Here is a 20136-nt window from a genome sequence, read left to right on the forward strand (position 1 = left end):
AATCATCAGTGTAATAGCTGTAGGAAATTGTAGGATGGAAGGATGCCAGGAAGCCTATCTATATCTACCCTTGCAGTAAGTGTAAGGTGGTCCCTGAATGACTTTGGCTGGTTCCTCAGTTGAGTAAGCTTGCTCTAAATGATGAGTTATGGAAACTACTTTAAGCATCCTTAAGATAAAATATTTTGTACCTGAGCAAAAGCTATTTAGGTGGGGTGCCGAGAAGAGAAACAAGGCTTTATCAACAAAGCAAGATTGCTGGTACAATTTAGGCTTCCTGAGTGCATGTTCTTGGTTCTTACATCTCCCTTAAGCGGGCCCAAGCTCTTTGCCTCTTACCATTTGCACTCACTAAGATAAAAAATATATATATCTGTGTTTGAGGGGTTGGTTTACTGGGCTTTAATGATCTTAAGTACCCTGAGAAGTTCTCATGAGCCAGCTGTGAGTAAAGTAGGGGACTGTGCCCTCTCAGAAGCTGCGTCAGAGCCATGATCATTTGGCTTACTCTGTTTCTCCTCAGCTGTTTTAAGGCAGTCCAGCACCCAGTTGTTTCCTTGCTGTAGTTGTTATCCACTGGCTTTGCAGTAATCCAATCTGGAGAAGACAGTGACCTCTCTATGCACCTTAAAGCCATTCACAGAAATGGCTGTTGATGCAGAACACAGCTGCCCATTTAAATCTTTTTTTTTTTTTTTTTTTTCCTTTCTTGCAGAGGGTCTGGTTATATCTCTGCTGTGTACTGGCTTCTATTTCATTCCTGATGTGGTTTTTGTACTATTTCCATAAGCAGCTTGGTTCCTGATTACTTCAGGGAGTGCTTTACGTGATATAATGGTAATTGATATCAGCTGAAGTGCTAAAGCTACCAGTCTCTAATTTAAATTAGTGCCAATTTGAGATGGGAGGACTGAAAGCAGAATTGTGCCTGGGAGAGGCCCCTGCTTTTGGAAATTATTTAGTTGGTTCTCATAGCAGAGTAACAATTTTCTGACCTTCAGGTCGTGTGGTTATTCTTTTCCTGGGTGGTAAAACAGAATCAAAGTGGTCGTGAGGGATGATCAAGGGGGAATTTCAGTTTAAGTGTTTAATGATGTTTAGTGCGTTACTGTTCTCTTCATCAGTGCTATGAATGCAATCAGACATATTTTAAAATAAATCTACATAAATAACTGGCTTATAATAATGCAGCATTGGTTTATATCTTTTTCTATCATTTGTTTATATCTACTCCATTTAACACTCTCTCTCTGTATTGTATGTATGTATGTATCCATCTGTATATATTTGGAGTTTATATATACAGTTATTTATTTTACTGAGACATAAGCAGTTCTACAGCTGGACTGTATCGTTTATAGGTATTATTTAATTGTTAGCAAATATTTGGAAGGCACAGGACCACCACAGTTTTGTGAGACTGGTATAGCAAACTTTGACAGTATACCCAAGAGAAAATTGGAAGCGTTGCTTGAGCTCACGAGGCTGCCTTGAGTTGACCTGCTCGTGTGTTCAGTTTATAGATCCTAAGCTGTGCTCCTGCCCGTGTACCAACTGGAAGAGAAGTGGGTTATGTGGGAGATTGTGCTGGAAGTTACTAATGTATTTATGGCTGAAGAAATTGTTGGGGGTTGTACTGTTGTTTTGCCTGGAGTCCTTACAGGGCAGGTAGAGTGATGTCCTGTCAGGTAGGCTTTGGGTGACCCATGTGACGGTGGTTTGGTGGTTTGCACTGTTGCACTCGAAGCTTCTTCTTCTGCTAAGTTGTTTCCAGAAACAGAGCTCAAGGTGTTTTGTGGTTGTGTTTTTTTTTTTTTTTTTTTTTTCTCCCCTGTACATTGAGTTCATTATTTATCATTATATCTTTGATAATTAATTCAATTGCTCGTCTTTTTTGTAGTATCCTCTGTCATATTTATGGACTGTTGTTTGCCACGTTTGTGAAGAGGAGGACAAGAGCCATTACTTCTGGTATTCTAGTTACTTGAATTACCTAGAGCTTAGTCTTTTTCTTGAGTGTTTTTCCGATATATGTTTATAAAAGTAAGTCTAACCTAGTCTATAAATGTAAGTGAAACTTAGTATATTAAGATTCTCATGGCCTTACTACTAACATTATTGTTCAACTCAGCGCATTGTAATATTGCGCATCCTCTTAATCATACTGTTAGCCAGTATCATCTTTAAACATATTCTATGTCCCCATGGTGTCTACCTACCATCTGTTACTTTATCCCATTAGATTTCCACCAGATTTCCCATTTTCTCTCCAGCGTACCATGCTGAAAAAAACTCCTTATAGTTTCCCTCATTGATCTCCCAGTTTAGTCGTAATTACACAGCTAATCAGATTATGGTGACTTTTTCTATTTCTCAGCACCTTGTACTTTCCAATTAGACCAAAACCATACTACAGAACTGCTTCTGTTGTTGTTTGGTTTTGGTTTTGTGTATCTGGAGGCTGTTCTCTTCGTTTCTACACTCAGGTATTCATATGCATGCCGAATGAGTGCAAGTGGTTCTTTTGAGCACTGTTTTCTGTTCAGCTCATTTTATGTGGTAGGTATAAAGACTTACTTTGGGGTCTCGTTCTTCACAACTGCAGCATCTGTTCATGGAGGAGGGATGGCACAGCAGGGGCAGGCTGCTGCTGCCCCTGGCTGTCTGTCCTTGTGCCCTCCGCTTTCTTCTGTGGGCAAAGGGGAGCCAACTCCTTCCATGGTTGACCTCTGCCAACATAAATGCAGGCTGCTGCAAAATGGACTGTCCTGCCCTCCCCTTATCCTTGACCCTCTGCTCCCAATGTTGGCTCTATAATTGTGCTGGTGCACAACGCTGAAAAAGTGATTTTATTTGCAAGATGAGCTTTCAGTCCGATCAACAGCCTGATCCAACTCGTATCCCAGCCACATGGCAATGGTAGAGTCTTAAATAAGCCTAGGCTGGCTATTAATACACAATGCTGAGTCACTGCTGAAGCACTTTACTTTACTGTGCACCTTTTCAAAGCAGACTGCTGCTAATTCCAGCCTGAGCAGAATGTGCTATAAATTGCAGTTTTGGGCAATCTAGTGTTGAGTGGCTTAGCCGCTGGTGCCGAGAGGCAAGGTAGGCAGATGGGAGAAATACTTTGGTGGGTGTCTGCAGCTAAGCTGTCACTGCTTGAATATCACCGCCCAAACAAAAATTGGTGGAAATTCAGTCCAGTCGGAGAAAGCGGTTTTCAGTTTTCTGTAAAGCCTGTAAGAAATATAGGATTCGTAGCAAACCTATGAGACATACATATGAATGTGTGTGTTCTTACAACAAAGATGACTGATGTCAATAAATGTTTTTTTGTTGTTGTTGTTACTGAAATATTTTAACAGGCTGGAGCTCAGATCTGATGACAGTTCCAAACAACTGTAATAACATCATTATTGTTAACTGAAAATTCCTCTAAAGTTAGGTAGCATTGTTTTATAGGATAGGAAGGTATTCAGTCATTCCCTACTCAGGTTTTATATTGCCAGATAAAGGCTTGCCTGCTAAGACTCCATGCTTTCATGACTAATGAGCTCAGCCAGTCCTCGGTTTCTGTCCATGTACTACGGGAATTAAACCGTATGGAATATTCCTGTGGAATATTTAGGTTCATTTAGAAATACAAAGATTCATGTGTACAAATTAGCTTCAGTCTTAATTGATTTAGAATACCTGATTAGACAACACAGCTGAGCCAGTGCAACTCTTGCTGCTGCTGAGAGCACTGGTCCGACCCTCGCTTTTGTCTTCCCTCACTTCTGCCCATATGGTGCTTGTCTGACTCCTTGCTACAAAACTGAACTCCTTCCTGGAAGAGATCAAGCCATTCTATCTAGTGTGATGTATGAAACAGGTGCGAGGAACTGTACGCTTTCTTTCTGGAAACTGTATTTCAGCACAAGGGCTGCAGGCCTAATGAGAAAAACTCTGGTGCCAAAAGGTACAAGCTAGATCAATGTGGGTTCATTCGTACTTAGAGTTTACAACAAAAAAGGAGTAGTCTAGTTTTACATATGTCTTCCATGATATTTTTTTAGATATTACCACCTGCACACAATGTAATAGTCCTGTGGCAAAAAAAAAAAAAAAAAAAGGCATTTCTAGCACAGATGGCATGATTGAGAGAGCTGTGGTTTTGCATACTTTGAATTTTAGTGGAGTGAGTGGACTTTCTACTCTTAAACTTATGATATCCTGCATTCCAAAATAAAAGATATTAAAAATGCTGCGATGCATGTATACTTGGCACAGAAACAATGGTTTATTACTTTGTCTAGCAAAAATCAATGGCCACAGAACCAAAATGTTCTTTACCAGCCAATGATGTTGAACTTGGCTGTGTTTCAGTAATTTTCATAATTGATGATGGAATCGCATGTCTGAAATATGGGTGCTCTGCCTGTGTTTATTCTGACTTACTGGGCTTCTGCAAAACTGGGAAGCCGCCTTTGGTACGGTGACATCCCTTACAGCAGCCTCGCTGTAAAGCAAGGCACAAAGTGACGCTGTAACTTTGGGGAACAGTTCTGCAGTTCGCGGTGTTAAGAGTGACTGGTTGGGTACCCTCTTGGTTTAAAAACAGCCTTGGGAAGCATGGCACAGATGTAAAGGTTGCATGACCAAACTCTGTTCTTGTGCTCAAGAGCTGGAGCAGGCACTCCACACAAGAATCACCCATGTTGTCGTCTGTGCGCAGCGGGGCACCTGGCCTGGGCAGTTGCCTTGTGCCTGCTTTGCCTCCGGGTGGGCGAGGGCCCTGGTGTGGCCCAGAGGTGGCCGTGTGGACACAAGTCCCCAACCATGTGGGCAGCCTTTGGGCCTTGGGGCCCGAGCAGCAGAGCCACATGCTGGCTGGGCGCTGCCTGAAGGCACATTTTGCATTTCAGGTGGTGAAATGAGCCAGGGCTCAGTGGGCGGCAAGAGTGGAAGCAGAGGGATTTTAGCAGCTTGGTTTTAGCTGCCTCTGCTGACAAACCTGAAGTGGGAACTTTTTTTTTTCCCCAGCAGCCTTGAGCGTGGCTGAGTCTGAACACATTTTGCATGGGACAGGAAAGGCATCTCCCTGAGCCTGGGGCTTTTCGCTGCCAAATTTCACAACACTGCTGCAAAATAGTGAGGTTTCCAAGAATGACAAGAAAGGGGATTACAATGGAAAACAGAAGTGAACTGAACTATAGGGGCATGGCTTCTTGCCCTACATGTGGGGCCAGCCCTTTGTATTTTCCAGTGATTAGCCGTTTTGAATATTCGGAGCCGTGCACCCTAAAGAGTGCTCAGCAGTTTTGGCAGTCTGGTCCCCTAGCAAATTATTGGAGAGAGGTTACTTGCAGCTGTGTCACTCACAGAAATTACATCAGGTATGTATGTGCATACAGGTGCACGTACGTGTGTGTTTCTGCCAACTGCACATTAAGATTGTTTTCTTCCCCTTCTCACACCGAGATAGAGTTGTTTTTAAAAACAAGTCTGAGGCAATGCCTGAGACCCAATGGCTCTGTAAAAGCCAATTTTTTTTTTATTTTTTTTTTTTTTTCCTAATGGTAGTTAATTTGGGGAATGCACGCACATAAGGAAGCAGCATTATTTCAGGGATCTCCACGGTTTTGCAGGGCCTCAGGGTGAAGCCAGCCGAGAGGGTAAGGCAGAGCGCTACAGCACATCGATTTGTCTGCATCCAGGCCTCCCCAGCCTCCCCCCGGCCCCATCTGCTGCCACGGCGTGACTCATATCAGGCAAGTGCAAAAATGGCTGTGGTCGCTACCTGTTTGTGGGTGATTGGCTGTTTTTCCCCTCCGAGTGCTGCAGGCACGGAAGAGAGCAGCAGCGTATCAAGCACTTCAATCTGGTTTGCCGAGTGTAACAGCTTAAGAGAAAATGGCTGCCTTGTTTTCCAGAGCTGTCCTAGGGATGACCACGCAAGAGAAAATGAGGATCTGAGCATGAGAAATCTCTAAGTAGTTTCCCGGGCCATTTAGCATTTCTAAATACACGATGAAGGATCCTTTTTCTTTCCAGGTAGCTGCATGACTTCAGTCCTTTAAGATTTACCATTCAGCACGGTGCTTCGGGCTGGTCTGCCTGAAGGATGGCTGGCTCTGCTTACAGGCAGCAAAGGAACTGCTCCAAATTGTCATAAATACTCCTTGGGAGCCTGCTTGATGCATGTGTCTGTGTGCGTGTGTGCGTGTGTGTGTAGATACGCATACATACATGTATATATATAGGAGGTGAGATTTTAGGCTTGAAATTTGTCATCCAAGGTGTTGGTTCTGTACTCACTCACTTCTGACTGGTTATATTAATGAAGTGTTGTTTTCTAAAGTATACAGTGCTTTTCTCCTTAAAAATGGCTTTCTTCATTTTCTCACCTTTTGAGTAACACGGCATTATAAGCAGACGTTATGTGACGGGAAATAGAAATGCATATAACCGTTACATTGCAGCATCTCTAGGCCAAGAAGCTTTTAATATTAATGCAGAAATGATCTGCACAAAACAATTCCCTCTGAATAACCTGCTACAGAATTGTCGTCTGTTTAAGTGCATTGTGGCATTTTTAGGTACGATAATATTTTTTTTAACCAAAATGTGCTACTGTTTTGCAGGGGTAGGTGGTTACCTTCCATTCTTCAAAGGATTCCAAAATGCTTTAGTGAATTAATGCTCTCAGCATCCTTTTGAGAAAGGCGGAAATGTTATACAGACTTCTGAATTCTAGGAGAGCTGGAAAATAACTTAGTTGAAATATCATGGGAAGCCTTTCGAAAAGAGTGAGTAGGTTATCTGACATTTGGACCTTTAATGTAAGTGACTGTCTCACAGTCTGGTAGATTTAGCTGTGGTGGTTTGAGATGTGACAATTATCTGCTGTACCCATCTGCAGGGCTTAATCCTTCATCGACTGCTCTGGCAAATGTGAGCTGGCCTGTGGGCTGGAGTGGGAGCACTGGGGCCCTGTGCTCGTGTAGCCCCTCTGCCTCGTAGGCGGTGGTGGGGCTCTTGGGCCTGAAAATACCAGAAATGTTCAACAGCCAGGCTCGTGACCATCCTCATCTCTTTAGAGTGTAATAAGGGAGAGGAAAAAAAGAAAAGGGAAAAAAAAAAAAAGTCGGGTATGTAGCCTTTAAATGTGGGCTTCCCTACCAGCTTCCAAGTGGCGCTTTTAAAAGTGTTGATTTCAGGTTACTAATAGTAATATCAATATTGTGGCACTGATGTATGTAGATTTCTGCAGACTTGTTTCTTCCCTTGAGTAGGCTTTTCCTCTCCTTCCTGTCATCTCTTTAACACAATAGCACAATAAGCCTTTTCTGCAGAACCGGTGTTGCTTTAGAGCATAATCACGTCCTGTGCAGTCCTCATCAGTTGAAAGCAGAAGGGTAGCATACCCCTTCATTTTGCAATGGAGAGCTGTAGAGAGGGAGAGAGGTTTTGCCCCCCTTTTTCTTAAATTGACAGCACTGAAAAATCTCTGCTAGAGCACCTCCAATTCTGTGAATGCTACACTGCACATCAATGCACTAGAAAGCACTAGGAAGCACTAGAGAGCAAATGTAGCTGATTCCCAAAGACTGGCTGTGCTGCTTCAGTGTCACTGCAAGCCCAGGGACCAGTTTGGAAAACTCTTTAGAGAGATCACTGCAGCTGTGCTGGTATCAAAGATAAGATGTGTTTCTGTGAATCAAACACCTACTTTATATTTTCTAGAGATGTGTAGATAACTGTTCTTGTATTGGGAAAAAAGTGCTTTATCAAGGAACTATACATTCACTTTGTGTGTATATCAAAGGAATAGGAGGTAAACTAATTTGGAAGAGATATTGTGTTGTTGTTGTTTTTTATGTATTTTTCTATCACTGTCATTTCTTTTTCCTAATTGTTGCCTTTGGAAAAGGGGAGAGGAACACCTGGAGCAGAGGAGGTAAAAATGAAACTGGAAAGTAAACTGCAGTTTTTGTTCTGAAAAACCCTTTGGAAGGAATACCTGTTTCATACTGCTGTGCCAGCATGGAAGCTGGCAGCGCTGCTCCTTCCCTCAGAGCAAGGCTCCACCGCAGTGCTTTGTGGAGTAGACTGGCTGTGCCACTGCCTGCTTTCATTACAGCCCTGGCTTTGGGTAGGTCCCACAAGGTCTGCGACAACATGAATTCAGGCAGAGAGCGACAGTCTCGTCAGGTGTTGTCAACTCTTAGAGATACCCGCTTCAAAACAAAGAACAAATTATTGTATCGAAAATGATGATTGATGTTTGTTCATTGGCCGTAACAGCACTGCACTGTGTGGGGTGATGTACAGAAGCACAAGTTAGTGTGGTTAGCAAAGCAGTGCAGCTTCTTCAGGGCTATGCTTTACCTGGGCCAACTATATTTTAATACAGGAAAAATTATACAATGTGGGACGTGCTGTGTCCTGCAGTACTCGGGCTAATAGGAACATCTCCTGTGCAGCATGGCCTGGAGATACACCCATTGTTTTATTTCCATCTCCCAGAATACATCTACCCTGTGTTGATTTTATTCTTGGATTATAACTTGTGAGGCAAGGATTATCATGTCTCTTTTTTATTTTTATTTTTTCTGGATTTTAATAATTTAGTATTTTTAACTTACAGTCTTACATACAAGATACAGGCAGCAGCATAATACAAATAACTCTACATTATTATTCATCAAGGCTTCCTGTCCTTTGTTATATCATGTAAACAACTGTCTGGATTGGATGTTTCTGAGTTTCTCTTAACTGGTAGTTCTCACTAACAATTCACCAGTGTATAATTCTACAGAGAAGAATAGATAATTAAGGTCAGCCTAGGAGTTTTTATTTGTCTTTTAAAAAATTGTTGCCCAAATACGGTTTGAGAATTAGGCTCATCTAAGTGAATTCCAAATAGGTAAACAAAAAATAGAAAACTTATGAGAGAATTATATTGATGTTCTATCTTGCCACATAAATAAATTTTTCAGTAGGTTAATAATGTGGAGCTGGTTTGGAAAGATCTTTGCTGTTATTTTTGTTACACTGTGTGGATATTAGGCTGTGGATGTTAGGCCCTGAACCTGACCTCCTGTAAAATGTTTACAATTTCGTGTTCTCTGTGTTCTAAAAGTGGAGCAGCATCCATAGTCTCTTGTTCTTGTAGAAGTTCTCCTTTTTGACACAGTGAAACCAGAAACCAGCTGTTTGCTTTGCAGGGCTGACGTGCTTGATGCTTTATTTTTCAATTTCCTCAATAAGAGGCTTTTCCCAAATTGTAATGGTGCTCCGTTAACATAATGAAGTTATTTCTTATTCACACCAAAAAATCTGGTAAAGTCTCTCCACTGATTCTAGTGGGGTTATGTAAATGAGTAAAATGATCTATATTAATAGCTTTAATTTCTCAGCTCTTTATTGTAGGTTTTCTTGAAATAGAATATTCATTTACAGCACTGCTTCAGGATGCATTGAGCCTCCCTGTCTGCTATACACCCCTTTGGCTTCTGTCTTAGCTGGGCTTTGAAGCGACAGGATGCCATGTACATTCTGGTTTCCACAGAGTGGGGACAAGAGAAAAATAAAACTTTTCTTCGGGACTTTTTAACCCTCTTAAAGAATATGGTACGTCTCTGTCTTCACAGTCAGGATCCGTTTGCATGCCCACCCAGATACAAAACAAGTATATTCAATATACAAGGATTTGTTGAAAAGCGAGCCTGTAAGCACAGTGTTGCAGCCTCCCATCAGGGAGGAAATGTCTCTGTTCTCTCTCCTTTCTATAGCATTTGGCACAGCTTCTGGGGATCAGCAGTGGGTGTTCAAATGAGAGAGTCTGAAGAGTTCTCAGAGGACCGAAAGTCACAAGGATGCTGACAGCTCCAACGCCGAACAGAACTTTCCACACAAATAGATTTTCTTGCTGACATTACCAAGTAAATTCCATATCAGCCCTTGGATTCACAGTGATACACGAGGCCTAAACAGTCTGCAAATGGATTTTCTTCTATTGCAGAAAGCGGTTCTAGATGGAGAACCCCAGAGACAGAGCTTGCTTTCAAGCTTGAGCTCTCCTGTCTTTAAGCAGATGGAAACAACAACAAAATAACAAAGCACGTGTGGTTTTGTTTATTTGTTTTCTCTCTTTCAGTCATGGGCTTTTCAGTTGCTCTTCACTTAGTGTTGCATTTCTCAGCCTAGGTTTCGAGGCCAACAGCCCATCCCCAGCTGCGTGTTGCTGCCCTGTTTAGCTGTTTGCTGTCCCCTGAAAGCGGGGTTGCCCTTTCTGCTGTGGTCAGCTCCAGGTGCCTCTGCTGAGGAGGAGTACAGAGGAAAAAGGGTAAATGGGCCTCCTCTGGGCCAGAAAAATGCCAGCAGAGGCTCTATCTGCCAGACTGTGGGAGCTTCTGTCATCGAAGCCAGTGCCATTTGGGAAGATGGGGCCCATTGTGATGCAGATACACTTTCTGTGCATAAGCATGGTATCTCTGCTGGGCCAGAAGCAGCTTTCTAACGGACACAGGTCCTCAGATCTGACGATCTGTTCTGCTTTAGAAAGTCTGGCCACCAGAACTTAAGCTAAGGTGGATATATTATTCTTCCCTGCCTGCCCATTTTGGCAGTGAAGTACTGTCTGTCTTCCATCCTTTGCTTTGGTGGAAGCTACTTTGCACTGCTGATAGCAGTCTGAGGCTAAAGGTTGTTTCTTAGTGCCTTTTGGCCCCCAGAGCATATCCACACGAGCAACGTGCCATTAACTGCAGGTAGCAAAGGCTTTTTGACTCGGATGGCTGTGGTTTGAGAGAGTTAGGCATAATTATATTATTTGTGACATGTACGAAAAAAGTTGATTTTGAAAGATGGCACATCTATTCTAAGGAAAAGGGGGCCACTTACATTGTAACATTGCAAGGTACTTTTTTAATGTGTACTCTTGAGGGAGGCTTTCTTTGTTTGTTGTTACTTCTGTTAGGCCTGAAACCATGAGGAAATAAAACTGAAACTGTATTTTTTTCTGGAGCATAGAGTTTAAACCAAGGACAGGTGAGCAAGTTACTGTGTGCTAACAAGTTACTTCATGTCTAGGGAAGAACACTAAGTTAATTTGCACTACTTCTTGTGTGTCTGAAATGTCTGCACAGATACAGCACTCTGTTCACACCAGTAGTAAGTTACACGATGTCTACAGGACCAGTTACTAAACCCTAAATGCTGTGCTCTCCTGGGATTAAATTTAGGGAGGGACACTGGGGTCAGTGATAGTCACAAAGGTAGCCATGCACAAAAGGTAAAGACTACACAATTCCCTAGTTGCAACAAAGAGCAGCGTAAAATATTTCATTGTGGTTGTTCTGAGGAAAGGTATCCACTGGACTTTTTGATTGTAGCCTAAATTGAGAGCATCAGCAGTTTGAAAGCTGTTCTTATCTGTAAATTGGACAAATTTGGTCTGGAAGTAGCAGAACACAAAAAGCATGGAGCTCAATAATGTTGTCACTAGAATCAGCCTTCACATTAAGATTTGCAGACCTGGGTTTGGACCTCAGATTCACCAGTGAAAATCTGGAGCAGTTTACTCTGTAATTTGTTTGATTCCCTCCAGACATACTTTGCTGTAACTGAGTTCAGACCCGGCCAACACAGTCCAAGCTAAATCATTCACCTGTTTATTCACCTATGCGCTCATTCATCTACATACCCACTAACACACATTTCCTATAAAGCCAAAAGATATGCACATATTTGATAAAAAATCAAAAATTTGAGTAATCTTGAAATTCATGACTTCTGACAGCCATGAAAAGTAAGCAGCCATATCCATTGCCAGTCCAGACAAATTAACTAGAGTTATCTAGTATCCTTTCTTTATATAGTTTCTTATTGTATTTTTAATCAATCTTCTTTTCACTCGTTATTTATTATTCATAGCATTAATGAGTTCGCTTCTTGGCTTTTATTTTCATAATAATTGGTGTCTCGGATGTTTTAATACAGTATCTGTGCTTGGTTTGATTCCTTGCTGTAGATGTTTTAGTGCTTTTTTCACTGTGTGTTTTCCTATTCTGTCATCTGGAAATATTATTAAAGATATTATATACCTTTTCTTTATCCAAAGTCATGGTGCATCTGTTGACCTTCAGGGCATATTGCTGGGCCATCTGGTTTTCAAGGGAAGTGGGGGTCGGGAAGGAATGGGGAAGGATTTAAGGCAGAAGGAGATATTAGGTTACGTATTTATTATTTGATTAAGGTTTTGTTTTGTCAAAGGATAAGACTGATTGGCACTTTGTTACAGTGTTTGACTTTCTGTAGTGTCTGTTTTTTCTTGTTGTTTGTTTTGTTTTGGAGTTGTGCTGGTCCCAGAAAGTTGTGTGCGCCTGTGCTTGGGTGTATCAGCATAAACAAAGTGGTGTGGCCCCAAAGTGCTTTGAGGAGTTGACCAGCACTGCTGTCTGTTAGCACCGTGATTGCATTACGTTGTTTAGAAGCTTGTTCCTAGACTGTGCTCATCTCTCAACTGGGGACAGTGTTAGTTGCTAGTGAGGAATTAGCAGGACAAGGTACCATCCTCATTTGAACCTAGAAAAATGAATATCTAGAACACGGCTGTGTTCTGGAAAAACACTTTTACCCCAGTTTTCCAAAAAAGAACCTGATTGTGCCCACATGTGGCTGCCCAGTTTAGATGATCCATAGCATGTGCACACGAGATCCCGTTCTGTTTCTGCTATTGTCTCTCCAGATAGAAAGAATCTGATGTGCTTCTGTGGATCTCACTGGGGGCTGGAGGCAGAAGGGAGGAAAACAGAGAGCATTATCAGCTCTGAGGGGTCCCAGCTTTTCCAAATGGCCAATGTGGCAGTGGTTCCCTGTTTTTGATGAGGAGTTTAACATTAGCTAAAATCTTCCATTTTTTTTCATTTTTTCTCTTAATGCCCTTAAGAAACCATGAGATGACAATCTAGGGTATAATATCTTTTTTTTTATTATTATTTTCTCAGTGTATGTTATATATCATGAAATACACTGTAACACATAAAAAAAATCTTCAGTTTTCATTTGTTAAAAGCTCAGTTAACCAAAGTCTCATGAATGAACTGAAAATATGGCACAGGCTATTTTAGAATGAGAAAGAAAAGGCCTCTTAAGTAAATTTGCAGGATAAAGTAATTTGTTTCAAATGAAAATGAGAAACAGCTTGGTTATAAGAAAAGTTTAAACTCACATGTTAGAAATAATCTTCTCTAAAATAACAAAGAGCTAAGTTAAATTAAAGCAGAATTTCCAACATGAAATTATGTTATTGCTCCTGAGTTAAAATCTGCTTAAAACACAAAACACATCCCAACACATCCCTGGTATTCAGGGGCGTGCGTGGGGCAATTCTAGTGAAAATTTTGATCCCAACCCTTCTCTTCCCCATGTAATCTCCCATAACTGATACCCTGTAAGACAAAATCTCCCTCAAGTCCAGCTTCTCTTGCCCTCTTGCACATCTGATAACCTAGCAAGTGAAGTGTCTATGTTACAGTCGTGAGAATGTGATAATCTCATTGTACGCTCCTCTATTTACTAACGTCCACGATGATTATTAAATACTCAATTCAGCGTCAGTCTTCTCAAAAGATTTATTTCTCCCTCTCAGTCACTGCATTTTAGAAGGAAATAAGCCAGCTGAACAATACGTTTTCCTTACAAATAAAATACCAGTGTAAATGGATGGAAAAGAGTAAAAGAAGTGATATACCTTTGTAATGCTTAATCAGTTCTGCCTGAAATTGGGGAAGTTCACAAACAGAGGGAGAAAAAGCTCTATACTTCGAAACAGAAAATTAAACCACATTAGGAAAGTTTGCTTCACTCATGATTTCCAGGGATATTTCATGTTTATTGTGTTTTATCAGCTCGATATGTTATTCCAGTCTTGCTCCTGGGCATTTTCTTCATTTTCTGTTAGATAAACTCTACATTTCAGATTGAGGCAAGAGTTTTTAGGAGTGTGCTTTGATGTTTTCCTTGTAAGCTAACAACATCATTACAAAGGTTTACCTAAATGAACCTCTCAGCCTATCATCCTTCTCACTTCTTTTTTTTTTTTTTTTTTTTCTTTTTTTTGGGTGGGAGAGGATGGGGCGTGAACTAATTCCAATTTTCCTAGCTATTGTGGAACAGCAGACAAGCAAAAGTTAGCAGACTATTGTCTTTGCCCTGGGATTTCCGATGTCTATGATCAAAAGCCTTTCTCACAAAGCCAGGCATGGTTTTGCAAAAATTCCACCGAGGGGTCATAGCTGCTTGAGTTAAAAAGCTTTCAAGACTATGTAGCTTTTCTTAGGAAAACATGTTAAAACATAAAACATCTGTCAGAAGAGTTCTTTGTTTGGAAGGCTTCTTGAAGCACACCTTGGAATTTCCTTCCTTGGTGATCGTGGTTTTGTGTGGTAAACATGAAATAACCAGCGGTTATGTCACCTGGGTTCAGCATCTGAGGCGTTTGTGGAGGTGTTAAAGAGACGGGGCTTTCAGAGTATTTCATTGTGCTGTAAAATATCATCTCGATACACTCTGAGGTAATTGCAGTTTTTGCCTTTTTTCCACAACAGGCATTAAAACCAGACACAATAAGAACATGCAAAAGCAAGGAAGCATGTTGTGTTCAGGATAGCATACGGTACTAAAAGTTTAACATTTAAAACTTTATTTTCAAAACTGTGTAGATTAATTTGTTCGGCTCTTTTTATTCTGTGGATCAGATCCTCACCTTCTTTGTATTTGAGTGTGCTGAGCTTCTGCATACCACTTTTTTATTCATGTGAAATGCTTATGGAATTGTAAATTAGATTCCTTTCTGGCTCAGACATCAGCTACATCATTAGCTAAAGTCTAAGAGTTGAGCCAAACCTTATCCTGGCTGCCTCCATAACGATAATGGAATTACAACAGGTGTGGTGGCAAAAGAATTTTACAACGACAATCTTGATTGCTTTGGTTAGCCATAACAGAGAAAATCTGTTTGACTTTCAAGTCCAGAATGAAATTGTAGGATGTGAATCTGGAATAACCCCAGTAAGCTGAACAGATTTAGTGACAAGTCGTTGGAGTCCCTTAACAAGAGCCATTCTTCCCATTCTTTTTTGAAAATATATCTGAAGGAATAAAATGGCTTAAAATTCTCTTGACTTTCAGAAGTGACTTTTTTTCCTCACGAGAATAGTACTTTTTGGTTTTCTTACCAAAGCTATGTTTTTCATGGAAAATGATCATCTTTTCTAAGGATCTAAAGATTGCAAAGGACCTTAGTGGAGTAGCTCGAGGGATGTTTATATGAAGCATTTTCCAGATAGAATGAGCAGCATGAAGAGAAACATAAAGACTACAGTTTGAAAGCGTAAGTAGAGTAAGTAAGTAAGTAAGACTAGGATGCAAATAAAAAAAGGAGGTTGGAGAAGGATGATGAAGGGCCGTAAAAAGACAAAAATTACTTACATTTGAGCTGAGTATGAATCATTGGTAAGCTCATTAGAAATGTTATGCACAAACTTCGTAATTAATAAGAGTTGCACATGTGTATTATATATATATTAAAACAACAGTAAAGTTATTTATATGACCCAGAGATGGTGATCTAGAAAAATTTGTGGGTTAAAGATAATGTTATCAAGGGTCACAAGTCTGCATGACAAATAAGGTGACTGTCATGTTGACAGTCTTGACAAAAGTAGCAGTTCAGCAAGAGGGATTGCAGACCAAGGGGAAAAAGAGTATTGAGTGTTCAGAGTGGTTCTGGAGTTGACAGCCAAAAGTCCTGATTGCATCAGAAGAGGCTGGAGGTTCAGGTCTGTGATGAAAACGAGGCAAATCTGGAGCACAGAGTATCCATGAATAAGTGATAATTAAAATCACTTTTGCATGAGATTCCCTGATGAGCAGAGGAGAAGGGAGTCAAGGGCAGAGTTCTGTGGAATCCCCAAATGAAGTATAAAATACAATTAACAGTGATAAGGAATGTTTAAAACAAAGACGTGTTACGTATTCTGAATAGCTTATTTAAGAAGAAATTTTAAAAATGAGCAGTTTCTTTTTCAATTGAGAGCGTGTTTATATGCAGCATTCATGTTTCAGTTGATGGTATTTATTTTCATTTTATTTTTTGGCAGCAGGATCAGATTTCAAAAGTAGGAAAAATCAAGAGTATGCAAGAATATTTTAGGATATGCTAGAAGCTGGAGGAAGAAAACCTACCATCTTCTGATACACATTTTACATCTGCAGTTTATGTTGGTTGCAAAGGAAAAAAATGTTGTTTTACAGTTTATTGAGTTAAATAATACACTAGATTGAATTAAATCTCCATTAAACAGGAAGGAATATTGAGGAAACCAGTTTATTTACATGAGAGGTTCCATTAAACCCCATAGACAATAACAGTGAGTAAAATAAACTGTATAATGTTGTATCCAAGCAGACAAGAGGAACATGAGGGCAGATTCATTTAGATTTCCAGGGTGATGCTATCTGACTTTTTGTTTAAAAAAAAGTGCAGATTCAGACATGCATTTACATACATACATGAGAAAGAAAAGTAGAAGGCAGTATTTCTAGCCTGTTGGCTGTATCCCTGTTACTTATTAGCATAGGGTCTTTTGGGTGGGATCATCTCACCTAACTTCTCAGGTAACAGAGACATCAAGTAACAGAGGTGTCTTCCTTCATCATCAGGGAGTAAAAAATGGGTGCTCCCAGCACCCGACCTCTTTCCTTCTGGGGCAGAGTCTAGCCCACAAGGCGCATCATGCTCCAGAAGTGCCCGTCTCCTGACTTGGAGAGGAGCCTTGCTCGGACACAGATGTCTGTGCTGTGCCTCTCACAAAGACGTCAGTGCAGGTACCAGCGTCTGCCGCATTCCTGTGACCTGAACGTGGGACTCGTTAGTGCTCCTGAACTACTTAGAGAGTTGAGCTTGTGTTTTGTCTGTAGTTTTAATCAGCTGTGCCCTCCGGCCAAGGATTTTATTTATCCTAATTGATATTTGGTGTTACGACCTTTCTGAAATGAAAGTAACGTGTTATAAGGTACTTGCTTAGAGGAGAAATTGAGGTAAGTTTCAAGGCAGAGAAGACACTGAGGTAAGAACATGAGTGCGCTGTCAAAGAGATCCCACAGCAGACGGTACTGGAAGGGTATTGAGTGAGGTCAACATAGTCTTGGGAGGAGCTGGGTAGCTCCAGGCATGTTTATAACTAATTTTTGAAATACTACAAGTGTAGCTCACATTATAAATAACCATATGTTCATTAAATAACTGAAGAAGGGAAATCTGGGAAAAGTTTGTCCAGACATTTATAACTTTTTAAAAGGGCAGTTGATTTTTTCCATATGATTTTCAGGCTAAGAAACTATTTTCATCTCTTGAGACTGCTCATTGTTGTTGAGAGCTGCAGTAAAAGAAAAGAGCGAAGTTATCATCCAGCCTTAAATGCAAAACATTTGGAATCTAAGCAGACTCTTGGTTGCCTGTGTAGCTTTTACTTTATAGATGAGGTCTATAGAAAGGCTTCATTGAAAGCTTAATTTAGCTTTTTGGTTGGTTGGTTGGATTTCTGTTTGTTTGCTTTTCCCCAAAGTCCAAGGGGATGGTTGAATGCTTGACCAGAGAAAGAAGAGTGTGCTTTCTGCCTACCAAGTTGAAGATGAGATGTTCGATACCTGTTATGCAATTCATCCTCATCTTGTCATGAGGAACGTACAGTTACTCTATTTTAAATTTTGTACTCAACTATAATATAAATGTATACCAAAAACGATAAGCTTTATATGAGGAGTATACAATGAAAGTGTATTCATAAAGTAAGAGCAAGAGTAGTTCATAAGGAAGAAACTGAAATAGATACAGACACTGTTATAAATGTCAAGTAGAGTTTGACAGCTGGTAGGTTGGAGACATAATTAAAAAAAAATCCATACATGTACAGACTGCCTTTTAGCATGCAGAATTGGCACATGGCAAAACAAGAAGGTGAGTGGCATATGGGGATTAAGGCAGCTGAGTTCTAGCGGAAACTGGAGGCAAACAAATAGGCCTTTGAGACAAAGACAAAATGGTAGTGGTAGTACTGGTGCCATGTATTTGTTGATTCATGGCACAGCAATCTACACTAATTAAAGGAAGGCTGTCTTGTGCAGTTTCCTATCCTGGTCATAGCCACTGTAATACAGAAGAGAGAAAGGTATCAAAGGAAGGCAAAGATGCCCCTCTAACAGGCTGGTCTGTGTGACAGCCCATTTTGATGGAAAGGAGCAATAAGGTCTTTGCACACCAAACCACATCATTAGAAATTGGGGTGGATTGGATTAATAAAGACATCTAGGGGTGATCCAGTTTTAAGCAAGAATTAGTATTTCTGTCAAATGTCTTTTTTTTTTTTTATGATTCTTTTGCATTTAGACATCTTCAAGTATTCCTAGGAAATTAAAGCTTGAAGGTGGAATATTTGTGCCCTTTATATATTATTTCCTTTGTATTTATTTTTGGCTTCAGTTTAGATTACAAATACATTGGCGCTTGGCTGTGACCCTGCAGATGGAGAAATTAGTTTGGTAATGTAAACTATTTTAGGAACTGAGCCTTGCATTTATTTATGCATCTTTGTCTTTACTCTGTTGCTTGGATTTCTCTGGATGTTTGCATTAAAGTTGCATTTAACCACTTCCGTTTTTTCAGACATGCTTTTTAAATCAGCTTTCTGCAAGTCTAGCAGTATTCCCCGACACGCCGCATCCACTGTGGCCTGTTGCTGAAGCATGAGAGTATGCTGAATCATAAGTCAATATGAATCTATTAAAAATAAAATACTTTACTTTTTACTAGAAATGGAACAGATTTTCTTTACATATGAAATGCGAAATCACGAGCTATCATTAAATCCTGAATTTATTTTATTATTTTGATTGATCTGAGCAAAATTGTATTCAGACAGTATTTGCTGCTGCAGTTTCAGAGAAAGTCATCTACTTAGCTCTGAGTAGACTCAAATTATACCGCTTTCTAAGTAGTAAACCTGTAACTGGTAGCTGTAGCTTTTCCAGCAGGTGAAGGGCTTTTCTTCATTTCTGTGTATCAGTTTAGTGAGTGGCTTAAAGACGAGAAACTGCCTGGCAGATTACTGGTAGGAAAGCCCCTCCTTTCTTCCAGTTAGTAAGTTAATTAGAAAACCAAGACAGAGGGGCTGGGATGCATTGGTTTTACAGTCTTGGAGGATATGGAGACCAGAAATACTCACTTCATTTCACTAGTTATAGATTCTTCTTGTATGTATTGAATTGGTTCAAAATGCAGAAAGAACTGTTTTATTAAATGTCATGCATGTTTTACATAAGCTTGTGCTAACTGGTAAAACATTGCTTCTAAATGGTTTCCTATTATGGTTAAAAGATGGATTTTTTTATATTTGCATTGAAGTTTAATTTCTGTGTTAAAAAATGACCTTGTATACAAGAAAGGGTCATTCATTACTTTACAGTCAAATAGCGTGCAAAAATAGTAAATGTGGGGCTTAGCACACATTATTCCTTAGGTATGCATGTAGCACAGCTTCACAGTAAGCAAACCGCAGTATCAAGTTGGAGTAAAGATTGTATTTCATTATACATTAATCAGTGTATACTGAAAAAATCTGGAGAAAAAAAAAAATAAAATATCACTGTTTTAAATGGCTTCACAACACCAGAATCTTTTTGGCCATAATCAGTAACCACATGCAGTGTAGTTGGGTTGAAGTGGAGTGTGAGGTAGCAACACACCTTTTGCACCCCTCCAGGATGAGGCTCGTCTGGGCACATCGCTGCATCTCCGGGCACAGGGGTGAAGCCATGGCACTTCTGGCCAACTCTCTCCCACCTCGCTTCCCCTCCCATCCAGAGGTGCAACATTCCCTGTGCTGGGACAGTGCCATGGCCCCGTGTTGGGACAGAAGCCATGGCATAGGAGCCCAGAGCTGGCCACCTGTAGTTGAGAGGGAGTGAAGAAACTAGAAAAGCCCAGGTGTGTTTGAAGTTGTTTTACTGTTCTTCCTGCAATTTGTAAGGATGAACATAGACTGTGTGCTGCATGGCATATGTTTTCTGGATCCTTTTGAGGGA

General features: G+C 40.4%; 1 protein-coding gene across 8 annotated transcripts in view; it reads left to right on the forward strand.

Annotated features, from left to right (window-relative positions):
- The window catches only part of TBL1X (transducin beta like 1 X-linked), a 199329-nt gene that overhangs the window by 62963 nt on the left and 116230 nt on the right, over window positions 1-20136 (forward strand). Inside the window, exon 1 of one of the 8 annotated variants that reach the window (XM_084506650.1) lies at window positions 5639-5756. The exons of the other annotated variants lie outside the window; for them this stretch is intronic. The gene's annotated coding sequence lies outside the window, so the exon portion shown is untranslated. Of the gene's footprint in view, window positions 1-5638; window positions 5757-20136 lie in introns of those variants that run through there. 8 annotated transcript variants of the gene reach the window in all.

The sequence above is a fragment of the Aythya ferina genome, assembly GCF_964211825.1.
Source record: "Aythya ferina genome assembly, chromosome: 1".
In the NCBI taxonomy this organism is placed as follows: Eukaryota; Metazoa; Chordata; class Aves; order Anseriformes; family Anatidae; genus Aythya; species Aythya ferina.